The sequence below is a fragment of the Cryptomeria japonica genome, chromosome 5, assembly GCF_030272615.1.
Source record: "Cryptomeria japonica chromosome 5, Sugi_1.0, whole genome shotgun sequence".
NCBI lineage: Eukaryota > Viridiplantae > Streptophyta > Pinopsida > Cupressales > Cupressaceae > Cryptomeria > Cryptomeria japonica.
Window position 1 is genome coordinate 377931944 of NC_081409.1, and position 18823 is coordinate 377950766.

The window sequence follows — 18823 nt, forward strand, 5'->3', positions numbered from 1 at the left end:
TCATTTCGTTTTGAGGGTTTTCATTGATTCAGCTTTTAGTCATTCGGTTTTTTTTTTTTAGATCTGGTTTATTTTGAGCTAACATTTTCAGATCTAGCTAACGAAATTGGTGCAGCTTGTCTTGAGAGAAAAATCGTTTAGTTGAAGGCCCCATTTCACAAAGTCTTTTGGATCTAAAATTTACCTAACTTGTGTGCTTGCAGGAAGGGGTGATCATTTGAAACAATCCAAACTACTAACAAATCTTTGTGGCAGGACCTTGGCAAGGGTTTTTGATCTCTATTATGTGCCTTGTTTTCATAGACTAGCAAACACTTCAATTGGTGCTTTAAAATTGAATCATTGTCTTTTGTGTCTTGAGCAATAGGCTCTTTTTGTTTAATATTTAGAGGGCCTGTCTCCCCGTGTGGTCATTAGGACTACTAGTGAGGAGAGAATGACCCAAGTGGTAGCAAAAGAAAAGCCATCTTCTTCCAAACCACTATAAATAACTATATTCATGGTGAAAACTATGAATAACGTGTGCTGATTAGTTCATACCGACACTATGTCTCCCCATAAACCCGTTTGATCAAATTTATTTGATCATTTGTAGGGCGTAACCCCTACCGGCTGGGAGCCTTTTGTATTTACAGAGTTGAAAGTGCCGCATGCATGGCCACACAAGCAGATGCCTTTACTAGCACCTTTTTGTTTTAGAAGCCAAAATCCTTCTAGTTGTTGGGGCAGGAGGTCAGACCTTTGGTAGCGGCCCACACACATAGGGTTCTTAGTAGAGATACAAAGTTTGACATGAGGAGTTTTCGTGGGGACTGATGCTTGGCTGCCCCAAGAAGTGAGTGCCGAGGGTGGAGCCAGTGGGGTCAAGCATCTAAGTATCCGCTTTGAATAGCATAGCCTTGGGGGAAACTCCATGTGGGATCAACAACTATTGTCTTGGCCAACCATAAGAATTGTTCTTGACTTATTTTGAACAATCAAACATTCAAGACCAAACATCAAAACATTGTGTCTTTTGTGTCTTCAAGTGTATGCAAAACAATTTTACATTAGACATCACACTTTCTTTGAGTCATTTTTGAGTCTAAAACTTGCAAACATTGAGTCCTCACCAACACTATGTCCTCTTGTCACGAAAAACAGTCAAACATTCAGATTTGGTCACAACAAAGCAACTTCACAGATTGGAAAAAATTGCACAAATTTTGTAGAAATACGTCTGTGTCTGACAGAATAGCGTCTGTGTCATATAACCGCGTCTGTGAAGGGCATAAACGTGTCTGTGTTTTGAGCAACTTCGCATTTACAACATCTCAGAAATGTGTCTATGTTTGTCAGAATAGCGTCTGTGTCATTTAAGCGCATCTATGAAGTATACAGACATGTCTGTGTTCAGGATTGAGAACTTTCATAATTCAGCAAACAAGAACATTCAGTTTCAGACTTATTGAGCTTCCTAGGTTATCTCTTCAGGTTTTCACCTAGCATTCAACCTGTCTTTAGGTCTCACAAAGTCCATCATTGCTTTACACCTTACATTACATTCATATTTGTCTAAACTTGAGTCAAAAGGTCACTTGCTTGTCCTCATCATACTTTGTCAACACACTACATACAACAACATTTTTCTAAGTGGTCCCTCATCAAGGTCTATCACCTTTGGGTCTCATTTGGTCTTACTTAGAGTCAAGGTCAACTTACCTCATCAAGAGAAACTATCATCTCTTTGGAAGCCACGCCTACTCTACTACATACATACTTGGTTTTACACTTTGGACATTGCAAGTAAACCTCAGATTCATTTACATTCCATCCAACTCTTGGTCTTCCATACTCTTTTCCATTTTCATCTAGTCTCACACATCTTGGTCAATACCTAGTTCATGGTTGAAACCCGTTCCCAAAAATCTAGGAGAGAAACTAAAGAGGCTCAAGAGTCCGCAAACATGAGCTCCTATGAGTATGACAATGATATCTTTTTCAATTCTGATCATACTACATTACCTGACATGGATGCTTATAGAAACATTCCAAATGTTGAGCACATGGACACTACAAACAACAATGATACACACAATGACAATATGGACAACTTTTCTGTACATTCAGCAGAAGTGGAAGACACCATTATGAATCCTCATTTTAATCGATTTGTTGAGGAAATAATGAGGAGAGATAGACAATACTTTCTACAAGTGATGGCACAAAGTGGAGCCAAGATACCCCATGATTTTGACATGTCTCAAATAATGGAAAATCGACCTTTGCAACAAACTCACTCCAACATGGATCAAAGGAGGCCTAATAGTGGAGGCAATAGAGGACCACATATGGTGCCTGAATCACCATCATCTTTGTTTCAAAAACTAGAGGTCCCATACACACATGGTCAAGCATATGATACTCACCTTCGCAGACCATTATGGAAGTCTTATGCAGAAAAATATGCTCAATCACATATCAATACTAAGGATCAACCACCAAAGTAATTGGATATTCAAAGGCATGCTCAAAATTTGGACACAAGGAAACCCCGCATCAAATTTGGGGGCAACACACTAGAACAAACTCATGACATGCCTATAGAGTATGGTATACAAGGACAAAGCAAACATTCCATTCCTCACCATGACTCTATACCAAGTGGTCCATATACACAACATCATTATAGACCTCCTCCATATGAACATGTGTATGATAAATATCATCCATATATGCAACATGCTCCTCCAATTAGTGCCTCAAGCATGGGGTATGGTCCAAGAAGTCGGTCTCCACCGAAGAATAATTTGGAACAACAAATCAGGGACTTAAAAAAGAAAATGGAGGACATAAATACACCGAAGCCAACATACACAATGAGAGACATATGTCCTTATCCATTTGACAAGAGCATTCCAATGCCTCCTTTTCCTACACACTTTGTGACACCTAAGTTTGATAAGTATAGAGGAAAAGGGGATCCTAAGGCACACATAAGACAATTTTTCACAGCTTGCATTGAGGTAGCTTCAGAAGAGACATATTTGATGAGATTATTCCCACAAAGCTTAGGTGATCAAGCTATGGAATGGTTCTCCCAACTTCCACCTGGTATTAAGTCATGGGGTGAGTTAGCAGACGTATTTATTCAACATTTCTCCCACAACATAAAGACAAACATATTAGTCACTACTTTGTGCAACACCAAACAAAAGGATGGAGAGACTTTTTCATCATTTTTACAAAGATGGAGGAATCTAGCTAGCAGATGCTCCTATGGAATTCCACAAAAACAAATGGTAGAAATGTTCACCCAGAATGTTAACAAAGATATTGGCTATGATCTAAGGAAAGCTTGTTTGTCCACCTTCAAGGACATCATTGAAAAAGGCTTAGCGACAGAAAATGTCCTAATTGAACAAGGAGTCATTAAGATATTCAAGGAAAACAAAGATGACTTTAAAGGAAAAGATAAGCCAAGATTTTGGAATAAAAACAAGAACACAGTCAATGATGGTGTTGTTGATGCCAATACAGTGCGACCCAAAATCATTTTTTTGGGATCAAGCTCTACAAACAATCAAGTGAATACTCAAACAACTTCTAGATCATGAAGGAAGTACAGCCCATTGGGAGAACCACTTGAGTTAGTTTTCAAGAAGCTAGTGGCAAACAAAGTAATCACAATTCCAGATTTTCCTCCATATGAGCCAAAGGTCAAACCAAATTGGTGGAATGATGATGAGTATTGTGAATTCCATAAGAGCAAGGGTCATAAAACAGGAAATTGTCATTGACTGAAGAACATCATACAAGACCTCATTGATAGAGGTGACATTGAGATTGAAGGACACTCATCCAGTCAAGAACATGAGATGTTTAAGGAACCATTCCCAAAACATGACAAGGGAAAAGCTAAAGCCACAGATGACCAAACCAACTATACCAGAGCATCTTATAACTATGATTCAACTATCAATCACATTTCGATGGACAATTATGTCTCTACCATTATCATCAAGGACAAAACGCCTGAGAATTCTACCCAAAGACCCAAGATTGTCCTAAAAGGCATTGGATCTTCTTCCGAACCTATCTCTGAATGTAATGTTACAACTCGTCGAGGTAAATTCACTTTGCAAGGTGCTCTAGCTAAAAACACTGCTTCCTCAGCAACCAAACCTGAGTATGACCTTGTAGAACAGTTAGGGAAGATACCCGCACTTATCTCAATCCTTGAGCTCTTACGCATATCCCCCGCACATAAAGCCATTCTTGACAAAATCTTGAGAGATAATCTTGTTCCTACTGATCTGAATGTGGACCAATTTCAAGCCATGGTGGGATACCTTTCTGTTCCACACTCCCTTACATTCACAGAAGCTGACGATGCCTCCGTGAGCCAACCACATAACGCACCTTTACACATTGAAGCCTTCCTACACAAACATCGAATAAAATGAGTCCTAATAGATGGAGGAGCAGGTCTAAACATTTGGACATTGAGCACTATTAAACAATTGGGATATTCGGATAAAGCTGTGAATTCTACAAACAAAATTACCATCAAGGCATATGATGACAAAGAGCGCTCATCCAAGGGAACAATCACCTTACCTCTCAGAGTTGGGCCAGTTACAAAGATGTGGTTTATCAAGTCCTAGACCTGGATCTCACATACAACATATTGCTAGGATGCCCATGGATTCATGAGATGAGTGCAATCCCATCTACATATCATCGATGTATCAAGTTTCCACACAATGGAGTTGAAGTGACCATCAAAGCCGATCCAAATCCATTCATATATTGCAACAATCTATGACCTCGATCAGAAATAACAATCCTAGTCAATCGAGAATCTATTCCTTCATCAGCATATGTGGATCCGAAATCCTTGAAAGCTTTTGCATCAAAACAAGCAGAGGTCAAAGAAAATTTCAATTTTAAAGACATGGGATGTGGTGAGTATATCTTTCATGTTGATCAACTCCCACTATCTCCTAAGACATTCAGTCGACAGGAACAATCTATAAACAATATGCAATGCCAAGGAATTGGATGTGAACCGCCTAGTGTTGTGGCTACTAAGTCTGAATGCAAATCTCCTCTAATGGTGCAAGCATCTCTTGATATCAATAGTCCTAAGAGTGGTTCCAACGAAGAATCTATTGAGTGTATCGCCAGCCCTCTTGAGAACTCACATAGCTTTACCATTTCATCCACTCATTCCATTTCCACTTCTCTACCAGACTTGGATCAATAAGAATTAGAAAAGCCCTTACTCATTGGGGATCAAAAATCAAGCTTTGAAAAGAAAAATCTAAAAGTCAATAATAAAGGAGAGTCCTTTAGTTCAAATCAAAATCAAAAGCTATTGGACTCTACAAAAATCAAAGTCAAGGATAAAAATCCTATGAAAGAAAAAGAACAAGAGATGATCTCCCCTAATATCAAAATAACTGGGGGCAAAAGTTCTACAATTTTAAGTCAAAAAACATACTTGTTGATTCTAAGTCTCCGTCATGCTATCCTACTTTTGCTTCTTTTTGCAATCATAAGCCTTCATCACTCATCCACTTGTTCTGCACATCCTTTCCCTTCTGGCCATACATCATGGACCTTTAATGGAGCTTCCTCGAGGGACTTTGTTATCAAGGATGCCCAAACTTCTTTAGGTGACACGCATACAAGAAAACATAGTCCACACACTAGTAATTCTATCTCAGTTTCTTCATCAAGGAAGACAGTCACTCGAGATACACATCATTCAGTGAAGGAATGTTGCAGTTACAATCATAAGGTTAAGCCTCACGCATTTGAGGTGGGTGACTTAGTTCTTAGAGAAAATCCTAAAAATCAGCAAGACAAAGAGAAGAAAGGCAAGTTCGAACCAAATTGGCTTGGTCCTTACATCATCACAACAGCCTATGGATCCGGTGCATATAAGCTCTCAACCACAGAGGGTGAACCTTTGGAGGATCCTATCAATAGCATGCACCTTCGCAGGTTTTACACGTAGCTCTTCAGAGTATCCTAATTCAAAAATACAAAAAAATAAAAAAAATTCCAAAAATTCAAAATACAAAAAAATCATAAAAAACATAAAAATTATTACTTGGTGAAAACCTGGCAAACAGGCACCTTGTGACAACAAAAAAATAAAAAAAATAAAAAAAGTAAAGAAAAACATTTCGTCCAACGGTGAAAACCACTTCGGTGGCACCCTGGGCAAGTACCATGGTGAAAACTGGGTCACCAACGCCATGTGTAGAGACATTGCTCCTCCCTCCTTTAGGATTCACTTTCATCCTTTCACTTTGCACACACTCACAACCTATTCATCCATAATAAACTTACCCACTCCCATCATGGCTTGTTATTGATCTACCTAAGATTGGTTAGCCATTCATAATACTTCCTCATTTTCACCCTTTCCATCCATAATAAATCAGCTCCTATATGTGGCTAAGGAAAATCCTACGTTTAGTGATGGGTGTGGAACTGAGAGCATCGCCTATTTCGAGGAGTACAGTTTCTTCCAGTTTTCTTCAGTTTATTCACGCACAATCCACAATAAAGCAACACTTGCATCACCAATCTGCAATAAAGTTTCGCTTTCTCCGCAATAAAGTATCAGTTTCATGGATTTAGTCAGTTTCAGATGAGACACAACAACAACAATGGGCTTCAACAAATCAAATCTTTCAACAGACTCAGACAACATATGGTTCAGTGCTATCTATCATTTTTGTGAAAGTAAACATTGTGACCACAATCAAATAAAACTTATACAAGTGACAAGAGACACTAAACTTGAGGACTACAGTGGATGTTGGTGTCGAGTCTTGGTTTTATTTTGATTTTATCTTTTGGTGACATGTCTTTTATCTTTTCTAGGATGTCTCTGACTAGAGATTCTATCTCTAGGATGTCTTTGACTAGAAAGGCAAGGATGGGGTATCGTCACCTATTTTTCTTTGCTATCTGTGGATTGTCTCTTAGTAATGCTATGACTTGTCCAAGGATATGAGGACACTGTGAGTCTAGTATGAACTAGGGCATTCCTTGTTTGCAACTGTCTTATCTCCATGCAAACAGGTACAATGACTTTCTAGGTTGAACATATGCCTCGATTGTCATAACCTACTTGCCATAATAAGCTCAATGATGATAACGCACAAGAAGCTCTTTTCACTTTCATATCTTCTATCTTCCATCCCCCTTTCTTGATTGACTTTCATCATCCTTCTTGAGTCCGTGTAGCCTGCTATCACATGACTGAGTATAATGACACGCCAAAAACATTTGCATTTCATGTAGTTGCACCTGCATTACCACATATTAAGCATTTCATACATACATATAGATATCACAATTGCATCACATCCTGCACACAACACATGTTAGCACATTTTATATTTTCATCATATAAATAATAATTTGCATTATCATATTCATTTGCATTTCATACATTCACATTTGCATTGGCATAACATTAAAAACATAAAAGAACAAAAAAAAATATTGCATTTCATCATGTACATATTTGCATCCATACCATAACCATCACATAGAAACATACATCATGAAACATCTCATCACATAGGTACACATGCATATAGCTGCCGCAAAGATGAATCATCTCATATATATATATATATATAAAGTGTCATGATACAATGATGTCAAAATCATATGGCTACAAAATCACCCGAAGGTGTATACATCATAATACAAAATGGTACAAAACACTGATACATAGGGAGCCCTCTAAGGCATTGATGAACTCCCTCCCTCGGAGCCGCTTGGCCTTGATGGAGTCTGAGCCCTAGAAGGACCCGCCCCAGGATCATCTCTCCTGTCCCCTCTATCTGGTGGTGGTGGAGGATCCATAACCCCACCGTTGGACGCCTGTCTCCTCTAGCTCCCCCCTGTAGCTGTCGCTGTCCACGATGGTCTGCGGAAGCTCCTCGCCCGCTGCTCTGGTGGCATTGCCCCGTAATATAGGTCTCACCAGTAACCTATCTCCTCCCCTGCCCATAGAACATAGGCATATCCAGCCCCTGTATCCTCTGCCGCCTACCTCCTAGCCCTCAGCGTTGTCTCAGCCTCAGTATAGCGCTGGATAGCCTGATCCCGCTCATGCTCTGTCTGCCTCTCCAGGTCTTAAATCTCATCTGCTTATCCCTGGCAGATCTCCCTCAGCTCAAGCAGCTCATCCTCCTCCTCCTCGCCCCCTTGTGCCTCTGCCTACGGCTCACCTTGTACTGGTGCCTGTGCCTGTACCTGTACCTGACTCTGCCCCTGTCCCTGCACCTGTCTAGGACCCTGTGCTGCTGGCACCTGTAATGGCAATCCACCACGACCCCTCACCACCCGAGCCTGTCTCTCCTCCCCACCCTCCCTTTGTGGAGCCACCCTCCTCTCTCCAACTGCACCCCACCTCCTCCGTTGGCCTCTACCTCCACCATCTCCATCATCATCTCCATCCCCCCCACCATCTCCATCTATCGCCTCCCCTAGGTCTGTCAGTCATGGGAATGGATGCTTAGCCCAATATGTAGTGTACTCTGCATCCATACCTGCATCCTCAATATCTGGCCACATATCCCACGGCAAGGGAACCATCTCCACTAGCTGCATCACGGCCTGATCATATGACAACAATGGCCCAAAGTGTGCCTGATCCTTGACTGTCCGAGCATACATCCCGGAACCCCATGGCATCCATTGAATATGGCCAAAATGCCTGCATACCCTGTCAACCAGCTGTCTCTCCAATACATAGGGCATCCACCCAATCAGATATCTACTCCGAAAAGTATACGATAGATCCATTGCATCCTCCTCCCACTGCTTGCACCCAAGGTACAACCTCCATATCACAGTGTCGATCTCATCCAGGACTCGATGCCAATGCTCCAACTTGCCAATCCGTGGCTGTGATGTAATCATATCATATAAATGCACAAAGCTGCGTCCATGACCCCTGCCCCTGAAGTGTATCGATCGGGTAACCGATAGATGCTCATAGGCCCATACCTGCAACAATGTAACTCCGTAGCCCAATCCTACGGATCCATGATACACAAACTGATGCAGCTCATAGTACAAGTGTGCCAGCACACACGGTCCCTAGGCATATCTGGTGTGCTGTGTAACTAGTGTCTCCAAGGTGCTCCCCCAGCCCATAGCCAACCCTTGTGTCACCCTGTCTGGGCACAGGAACCCACTGATCACTCCTCCTAGCACTGCTGGTAGTGCTAGTCCTGTCGCTATCATCATGTCCCATGCCACATGTCCAGCTCTCATCTCCAGGCCTGGATCTTGAAACACTCATCTCAGGGCCTCCTTGTCTCCATCTCGATTATAGGGAATCAGCTCCCCATCGATCGATATCCGCAGAATTTTGTAAACATCCTCCAAGGTGACTGTCATCTCACCCATCGGTAAATGAAATGTACAAGTCTCTGAGTGTCATCTCTCAGCCAGCGCAGTCAGCAACCCCATGTTCGCCTGAAACTTAGGCACATACATAATATGTCGCAAACCCATACCCTTAATGGCAGCCCTATCCTCGAATGTCAACTCTGGTCGCAACCTCCGAGTCGACAGGAATCTCTCTCGCGACTCCAGCATAGGCAAATACTCTTGCAGTAAAGCAAATCAATTATGTCAGTCATAGTGGCATTCACTGTTCATTACAAAATGCTACTTTTTATCTAAGTGCATATAGTACTCTATCCTAGTAACACTCACTGCTCATCACAAAGTGTTGCTTCTATTCTAGTGACACTCACTGTTCATCACAAAGTGTTGTTGATTATCCTAGTGGTACTCCCTGTTCAGCACAAAGTACTATGTTTTTGCACTCCCTGTTCATCACAAAGTGCTGCTCACATTTGCACTCACTGTTCATCACAAAGTGCTACTCATATTTTAGTACTCTCTGTTCATCACAAAGTACTATGTCTTGGTAGTCACTATTCATCACAAAGTGCCTTGATCTATCCTATCCTAGGGCCTCTGCTTGAGTGAATCCTCGAGTAGTTTCCTAATTGATGACGTATGTTCTATCACAAAATTATCAATCCTAGCCCTATTTGCTACCCTAGTCTTCCCTTGAGGACCTGCTTGAGTGTATCCTCTCAGCAGCTTATCCAATCGACAGCGTATGTTCATCACAGAACTACTAATTTGACCTTGAAGACATAAACGCGCCTTCATGACATAGACACGCTTATAGACTACATAAACGCGCCTGCTCTGCATAGACACACCTAAAATACACAGATGTGCCTATGCTCTGCACAGACGTGCCTGTCCTGCACAAACATGCCCACATTTCATAAACGCGCCTACTTTGCACAGACGCGCCTAAAATACATAGACGCACCTAGCCAACATAGACACGCCTGGCACCTACGCAGATGTGCCTACATGTTTTTGGAAATTTTTGACAATTCCTAAACATGCATTTATTGCGCTACCTAAGATGCATTAATGACAACATTTATTGCGACAAAGTACAAGGAGGTTTTGTGGTACTGACCGGCTCTCCTACATTTGTTGGCCTCTGAAATCGGCAAATACGATCGAATCTATGCACCAATGCCATCGTTGCTGACTGTTGCTGCTCTATCTCGCTCTGTACTCTAATCTCTTGGATGTGTGGATGACAATGAGGATGTTTTCCCTCATGGTCTATCTTATAGACTACCTTAGCCCTAGCCCTCGTTTCTTGAGTCAGTCTTCTTTATCCCGTGACTCTGTCACTCTAACCTATCCGGTCAGTCCATTCTAGCCTTTCTTTCTTATTGAGAGATTGTCTGCAATCTTTTTAGACATTTTGATCCAATCTCTCGAGGGGGCATATCATTCCCATCTTGGGGCAACTTTGTATCAGTTCATCTTATCTTCTTTGAAACAACGCGACAAGTTGCATTGTCTCAAAGAGGGGCAAAATGTAGACACCTAAAATTGTCCAGTCTAATTAAATAAATATTTTATTTATTTAATTATCTAAGCCTAATTCTTCTATTAATTAAATAAATCTTTATTTATTTAATTAATTCATTTATACTCTTCTAGCCTTATTTCTCATTTAAATAAATACATTTATTTATTTAAATTACTCTTTTCCAAAATTAAATAAATATCTTATTTATTTAATTGATCCCACTTCTTCTATTAATTAAATAAATCTTTATTTATTTAATTAATTCATTAACCTTTTCTACCCATGACACATGTCATTCATCTCTCAATTCATACACTACCTACCCCTTTCATTATTTTATTATTTTCTTTACCTACCCTCTAATCATAGCCAACCTGTTTTACACCTCTCAATCTTATCCCTCCATTTCTTATGGTGTCTTCTATATAAGGAGATGCTTCCTTCATTATCAAACCCTAACTGGCTAATCAATTTATTCACTTGACTACACTACACTTTTCATATGCAATCCTACTTGCAACCACATTTCCATTCTTTGTTGAGCTCTTGTGCACATAAAATCTAAGAGAAAATATATCAAGCAAGATCAATGGAGATAGGAAGAATGGAGATTCAAATCCTATTGGACATGTGATGGTACAATCTTTGTGATTTCATTTGATTTGCATTGTCTTAGGTAATCTTAATATGTTATGGTGGATCTTTGTTGTTGTTAGGCTAGGGTTTTGTGGTTGAATTCATTTAGTCTTCCAACATTGTTATTGTTGTATCCATTTTCACCATATACAGTATCATTACTTGATATTTTGTAGGGCTTATCAGTGGCTAAGATGTCCCAACTTGATGATATCACGCTTTCAACCATTGAATTTGGCCAAGATAGCTATGCAGTGCCATTTAGATTTATATATTTTTGACTTAAGTGATATATTAAATACATGCTCTTTTCCCTTATGTTAATTTTTTTCCATTAGTTTACCCCACCCGCCTCGAGGACATCTCGTGTGAGAAAGCCATCCTCTAGAACTCCAAGGCAGAAAAATATATCCTCTCGGACACCCAAACGACAAAAGGTAGTTCACTACAATTTAAATTCAATTGTTGAAATGTATTATGAATAAACATGTATATGTAGATATTGATAAATGCACTTAATTTATTTGTTCTATATACAGAAACATATGGGGTTTATGGAATTAATGAATGCACCTGATGTCGATGAGGTTTAGGAGAGGGAAGAGGTGATATCTTCATATTCACTTTGGATTTCATTCTTGCTTGTTCGAAATAACTAAATCCTTTTATGTCTATATCATATGTTATCATTTTTAATACAGGAAATGGTAATAACTGCATCAGATTCGACTAGGCCTCCTAAGGTTATAGGAGAACTATACGAGGCTTCGGTGTGCATTTTTTCTACATATGTTAAAAATATTTTTTTTATCTAGTTTGTCAACAACTTTGGGTTATTAACTTGTATGATTGCCTTTAAACTATTACAAGCCCCTTCCAAACTTCCTACTGTTATTCTACCATTCCATTTTAGTAGAAGTCCACGTATATTATGGGATCCAACACGACCAAGGAAAAAGGTATGTCTGTCTTAGATCAACTTCTTTTCACTAAGTGCACAACGGAGTTGAAACCGTCTAGTTAACTCCTTTTGGATCACTTACCATTGATATAGGAAATGGTCGTAACTGATTCATCTATGACTTTGCCTCCTACGACCACAACACATCCATCTGAGGCTTTGGTATGCTTTAGTTTTTTAGTCTATTCATTTTTAGTTATTATGTGTTATTTGACATATATGTCATTAACATGTATTAATGTTGTTTTACCAGTTACAACCTCCTTCAGGACATCCCACAGATCCTCAACCACACCGAATTGCAGAACATAGAGATGAGGTAATCAACATTTCAACTGCAAACAATTTAGAGTTCAGTATTTAGTTATTTTGATGTTATATTGAGAAAATATATCTGGTTCGACATTTGAATTGTCCTTGTGTAGCCACCTACAGAGCCACGTACTGCTTCGAAGAGGCTCGATTTTGATGATCTGCCACAGTCATAGATACCGATAGAGACATATAGTTATAGTTGTGGTCATTGAAGGACCAATTTTTTATATATTCGACATTTGTATATGTATATATCGACTTTGACAGACATGGCACATGCCACATTTTTGTAACTATTATTAATTTGGCATCTATGCCATTTTTTGATTTATGTACACGATTATTGTTCATTTTGATATATATGAAGCTTGATATTCGATCCAATTTGTTCATTGATATATATGAAACATGATATTCCTGAAACTTAGTTATTTTCTATTGAAATGTGATCAAATTTGTTCATTGTGTATATGTCTTGAAATGTGATCCAATTTGTTCATTACTTGTAACTCATATGGCATATACTTTTAAACTATCTATTGCTCATATTGTGTATACCCAAGTACTGATACTAGTAATGTTGATATTGTGTATTTTGATTGAGTGAATTTGCTTTGAGTCCTTCGTGCATGAAGAGATTGGAGTGAAATTATTATTTCAAAAACTCATGCTTATGGAGTGAAGTTCATCATTTCAAGAACTAATTAAGACAAGATTTGAGCACACAAAGAAAATTTGAAATTTATCTAAGGATGAGTCAGCTTAGGTAAGGTTTTCATTAAAATTTTATTCCATAACAAGTCGGCCTTAGGGTAAGAGACACACCTATTCATCCAAGTCACGTATAAAAGAAGAGTTGAAGCACTTATGGACAATCTGTGTGAAACAATGGGGTCATGTTGTCGCTGCATAAAAATCCTATCTCGGTTTCGGGCAACTCAATTCTATTTTCTTGTGGTGAGATTTTTTCTGTCGCATAAAAAATCGTAAAAAACTGTCAGTGAGAGTTGTCAAAATAGTGCATCTTTCGTTCTGCTTGTCGTGGGAACAAAAAGTCAGTGCGAGCACATCCGGGTGGCCGGGTTTACGCTCAGTGTGCCCTTGTCTCGTTCCCCAAGATGTTTGATCGTCACGAGCCACCTTGTAGCGACATTTTCCCTTGAGCGCTCAAAGTGAAAAAAATGGTCAAACTTTGACGTCTCGTAATTCGGAGATCATGGCACTTATGGAAGATCCATGTGAACTTATGGGGTTGTGTTGTTTCTGCCTAGAAAATCCTCTCTTAGTTTCGAGCAACTTGATTTCGTTTTCTTGTGGTGAGATTTTTTCTGTCGCATAAAAAACTGTCAAAAACTGTCAGTGAGAGGTGGCAAAATAGTGCATCTTTCGTTCTGCTTGTTGTGGGAATGAACCGCTAGTGCGAGTGCATCCAAGTGGTTGGGTTTATGCTAGGTGTGCCCTTGTATCACTCCCTAAGGCATCCGATTGTTACGAGCCACCTCGTAGCGACGTTTTCCCTTGAGCGCGCAAAGTAGAAAAAATGGTCAAAATTTGACATAGCGTAACTTAGAGGGCGTGGCACTTATGGATGATCCATTTGAACCTATGGGGTTGTGTTGTCTCTGCCTAAAAAATCCTATCTCGGTTTTGGGCAACTCGATTTTGTTTTCTTGTGGTGAGATTTTTTTTGTCGCATCAAAAACTGTCAAAAACCATCAGTGAGAGGTAGCAAAATAGTGCATCTTTCATTCTACTTGTCATGGGAATGAACCATCGGTGTGAGTGCATCCATGTGGTTGGGTTTATTCTAGGTGTGCCCTTGTCTTGCTCCCCAAGACGCCCGATCGTTACGAGCTGCCTCGTAGCGACGTTTTCCCTTGAGCACTCAAAGTGGAAAAAAGGGTCAAACTTTGACGTCCCATAACTCGGAGACCATGGCACTTATGGATGATCCATTTGAACCTATGGGGTTGTGTTGTCACTTCCTAAAAAATCCTATCTCAGTTCCGGGCAACTCGATTCCATTTTCCTGTGGTGAGATTTTTTCTATCGCATAAAAAACCGTCAAAAACCGTCAGTGAGAGGTGGCAAAATAGTGCATCTTTCGTTCTGCTTGTTGTGGGAATTAACTATTAGCGCGAGTGCATCTAGGTGGTTGGGTTTATGCTAGGTGTGCCCTGTCTCACTCCCCAAGACGTTCGATCATTACGAGCCACCTCGTTGCGACGTTTTCCCTTGAGCGCTCAAAGTGGAAAAATGGTCAAACTTTGACATCCCGTAACTCAGAGACCGTGGCACTTATGGATGATCCATTTGAACCTATGGGGTCATGTTGTCACTGTCTAAAAAATCCTATCTCGGTTTGGGGAAACTTGAATCCGTTTTCTTGTGGTGAGATTTTTTCTATCGCATCAAAAACTGTCAAAAACCATTAGTGAGAGGTAGCAAAATAGTGCATCTTTCATTTTGCTTGTCGTGGGAATGAATCGTTAGCACGAGCACATCCATGTGGTTGGGTTTATGCTAGGTGTGCCCTTGTATCACTCTCCAAGACGTCCGATTGTTACGAGCCACCTCGTAGCGACGTTTTCCCTTGAGCGCTCAAAGTGGAAAAAATAGTCAAACTTTGACATCCCGTAACTCAGAGACTATGGGACTTATGGATGATCCATTTGAACCTATGGGGTTGTGTTGTCTCTGCCTAAAAATCCTATCTTGGTTTTGGGCAACTCGATTCCGTTTTCTTGTGGTGATATTTTTTCTGTCGCATAAAAAACTGTCAGTGAGAGGTAGCAAAATAGTGCATCTTTTGTTCTACTTGTCATGGGAATGAACTGTCAGCGTGAGTGCATCCAGATGGTCAGGTTTACGCTAGGTGTGCCCTTGTCTTTCTCCCCAAGAGGTCCAATAGTTACGAGCCACCTCGTAGCAACGTTTTCCCTTGAGCGCTCAAAGTGGAAAAAGGGTCAAACTTTGACGTCCCGTAACTCGGAGACCGTGACACTTATGGATGATCCATTTGAACCTATGGGGTCGTGTTGTCGCTTCTTAAAAAATCCTATCTCTGTTCCGCGCAACTCGATTCCATTTTCTTGTGGTGAGATTTTTTCTGTCACATAAAAAATCATCAAAAACCGTCAGTGAGAGGTGGCAAAATAGTGCATCTTTCGTTTTGCTTGTCATGGGAACGAACCATCAGCACAAGTTCATCTAGGTGGTTGGGTTTATGCTAGGTGTGGCCTATCTCACTCCCCAAGACGTCCGATCGTTACAAGCCACCTCGTAGCGACATTTTCCCTTGAGCGCTCAAAGTGGAAAAAACGGTCAAACTTTGACGTCCCATAACTCAGAGACCGTGGCATTTATGGATGATCCATTTGAACCTATGGGGTTTTTTGTTGCTTCCTAAAAATTCCTATCTCAGTTTGGGACAACTCGATTCCGTTTTCTTGTGGTGAGATTTTTTCTATCGCATCAAAAACCGTCAAAGACCATCAATGAGAGGTAGCAAAATAGTGCATCTTTCTTTCTGCTTGTCATGGGAATGAATCGTCAGTGCGAGCATGTCCATGTGGTCGGGTTTATGCTAGGTGTGCCCTTGTATCACTCTCCAAGACGTTCGATCGTTATGAGCCACCTCGTAGCGACGTTTTCCCTTGAGAACTCAAAGTGGAAAAAATAGTCAAACTTTGACGTCTCGTAACTCAGAGACTGTGGCACTTATGGATGATCCATTTGAACCTATGAGGTTGTGTGGTCGTTGCCTAAAAAATCCTATCTCGGTTTTGGGGCAACATGATTCTGTTTTCTTGTGGTGAGATTTTTTCTGTCGCATAAAAAACCGTCAAAAACCGTTAGTGAGAGGTGGCAAAATAGTGCATCTTTCATTTTGCTTGTCATGGGAATGAACTGTCAGCGTGAGCGCATCCAGGTGGTCGGGTTTATGTTAGGTGTGCCCTTTTCTTTCTCCCCAAGACGTCTGATTGTTATGAGCCACCTCGTAGCGATGTTTTCCCTTGAGCACTCAAAGTGGAAAAAATGGTCAAACTTTGACGTAGCGTAACTCAAAGATCGTGACACTTATGGATGATCCATTTGAATCTATGGGGTCGTGTATTCGCTACCTAAAAAGTCCTATCTCGGATTCAGACTATTCCTACTATCCCTTCAAATCGGGTAATTCAATAATAACTCAAAACTTTCCCAAAACACTTGGAATTTTTTTTGCATATTCAGATACCCATTTGCAAGTTATTTAACATATGTCAGAATCAGACTCAGATATTTATAATAAAATGGTACAAGTTTATTACAAATGTATTTATAATCAAATTGTACAAATTTGGGCTCTCAAAATTTGCAAATCAGCCCCATGGACACTTTCATACATAAAATTTGGCATCTTATATAAATGATCAAGCTCATTACTTTTTATATTTACAAAATTTTGCATCTAAATATGCAAATTACAACTTCTTGTTGTTTTTTTTATACAAAACTTAGCATCTAGATATGCACATTACAACTCATTGTTATTTTTTAATACAAAATTTAGCATCTAGATATGCACATTACAACTCATTGATGTTTTTATATACAAAAATTGGCATCTACATATGCACATTATAGCTCATATGCATATTAAAGCTCATATGCATGTAGAGAACATCCAAAAAAGTGAAGTTACAACGTTTCACAAAGGATATATAAAAAAATTTCAAAATTATTCTACCATATTGTAGAATTAATCTTCTAGATGGCCCAAAATCAATCAAGTGAACCTTCTAGATCAAATCTAACCCTTAGTGTCTCAAGTATTGCCTCGTGGTCTGATTCACAAACTTTCCACAAATCCTTGTTAAGAGGTCTACCACGATATTTAATCAAATGAATATTTGTTGCAACAAGAAGGTTTGAGTAATGAAGAATATCTCTATGTGTCTCAAAGTCCTCAAACAAGCAGGCATTAGAATTTTTGATAGGGTACCTGCATTTAATAGAAGGATAATGCCAAAATCAATACAACGACTACTAAATAAATGAGTTTAAGAGGTCTCAATACAACTTGACACAACAACGGTACCTTCTAAGCCATGTCCCTGTCACAACAACGGATCCTATTGGGTACTCAATACCCTCTCCATCAACCACTGTAGAAGTCAATTTCTTTTTTGCCTCAATACAATGACACAAAAAGTAATCTATTCCTTCTTCATTGTTCTCATCTGCAATAACTACATATACATGACCTGCATTTAATAGAGGGATATAAGTTAATACCAAAATCAACATAAGTTAATACTAATAAATTAAGCTTAAAATTGTAACAAATTGCAACCCTTTACCTGGTTCAACTATGTCTGATGCATGGTCAAAATCCACTGATGCTTCAATTTGGTTCATTTGTAGTGCTCTAGGAAGTTGATATGTATCTAGGGTTTGCAAAGGTCTACAAGACCATTAGTCAGCCCACTCTTTTGATTCACATTCATCCCACAAAAAATGCATACACGAAGAGAAAAAGCATGCAATATGTCTAGTATAAATAACTAGTGATGTTGCATTTGAACTTCTAAATGAATGCATGTGACTTGATCCAGTAGGTGTACAACAATCTAGATAGTTTTCAATGTTAGATTCACTTATTAACCAAAAATATATAGAAACCATAGACTTACCTACATTGCCTGGTCCCATCGTAGAGCTACACCATTGCACAATTGTTTTTGCATCTATTAACATTGCACCACCTTCGTACTTTAATTCCTCTCTAGTAAGAGCTCTTTTGACACATGCTCCCGCACCATCATGCTCCCCCTTTCTATGCCCTGCCTCAATGAAATTCCAAAAATGTTGCACACCACTTGTCACATGCATCCTAGTCAACTAGTAGAACATCCTTGCATTCTTGAATTGTGCGGTGCAATTGTCCGACCATATTAAGTTTTGGTTGTATCTTATATCTC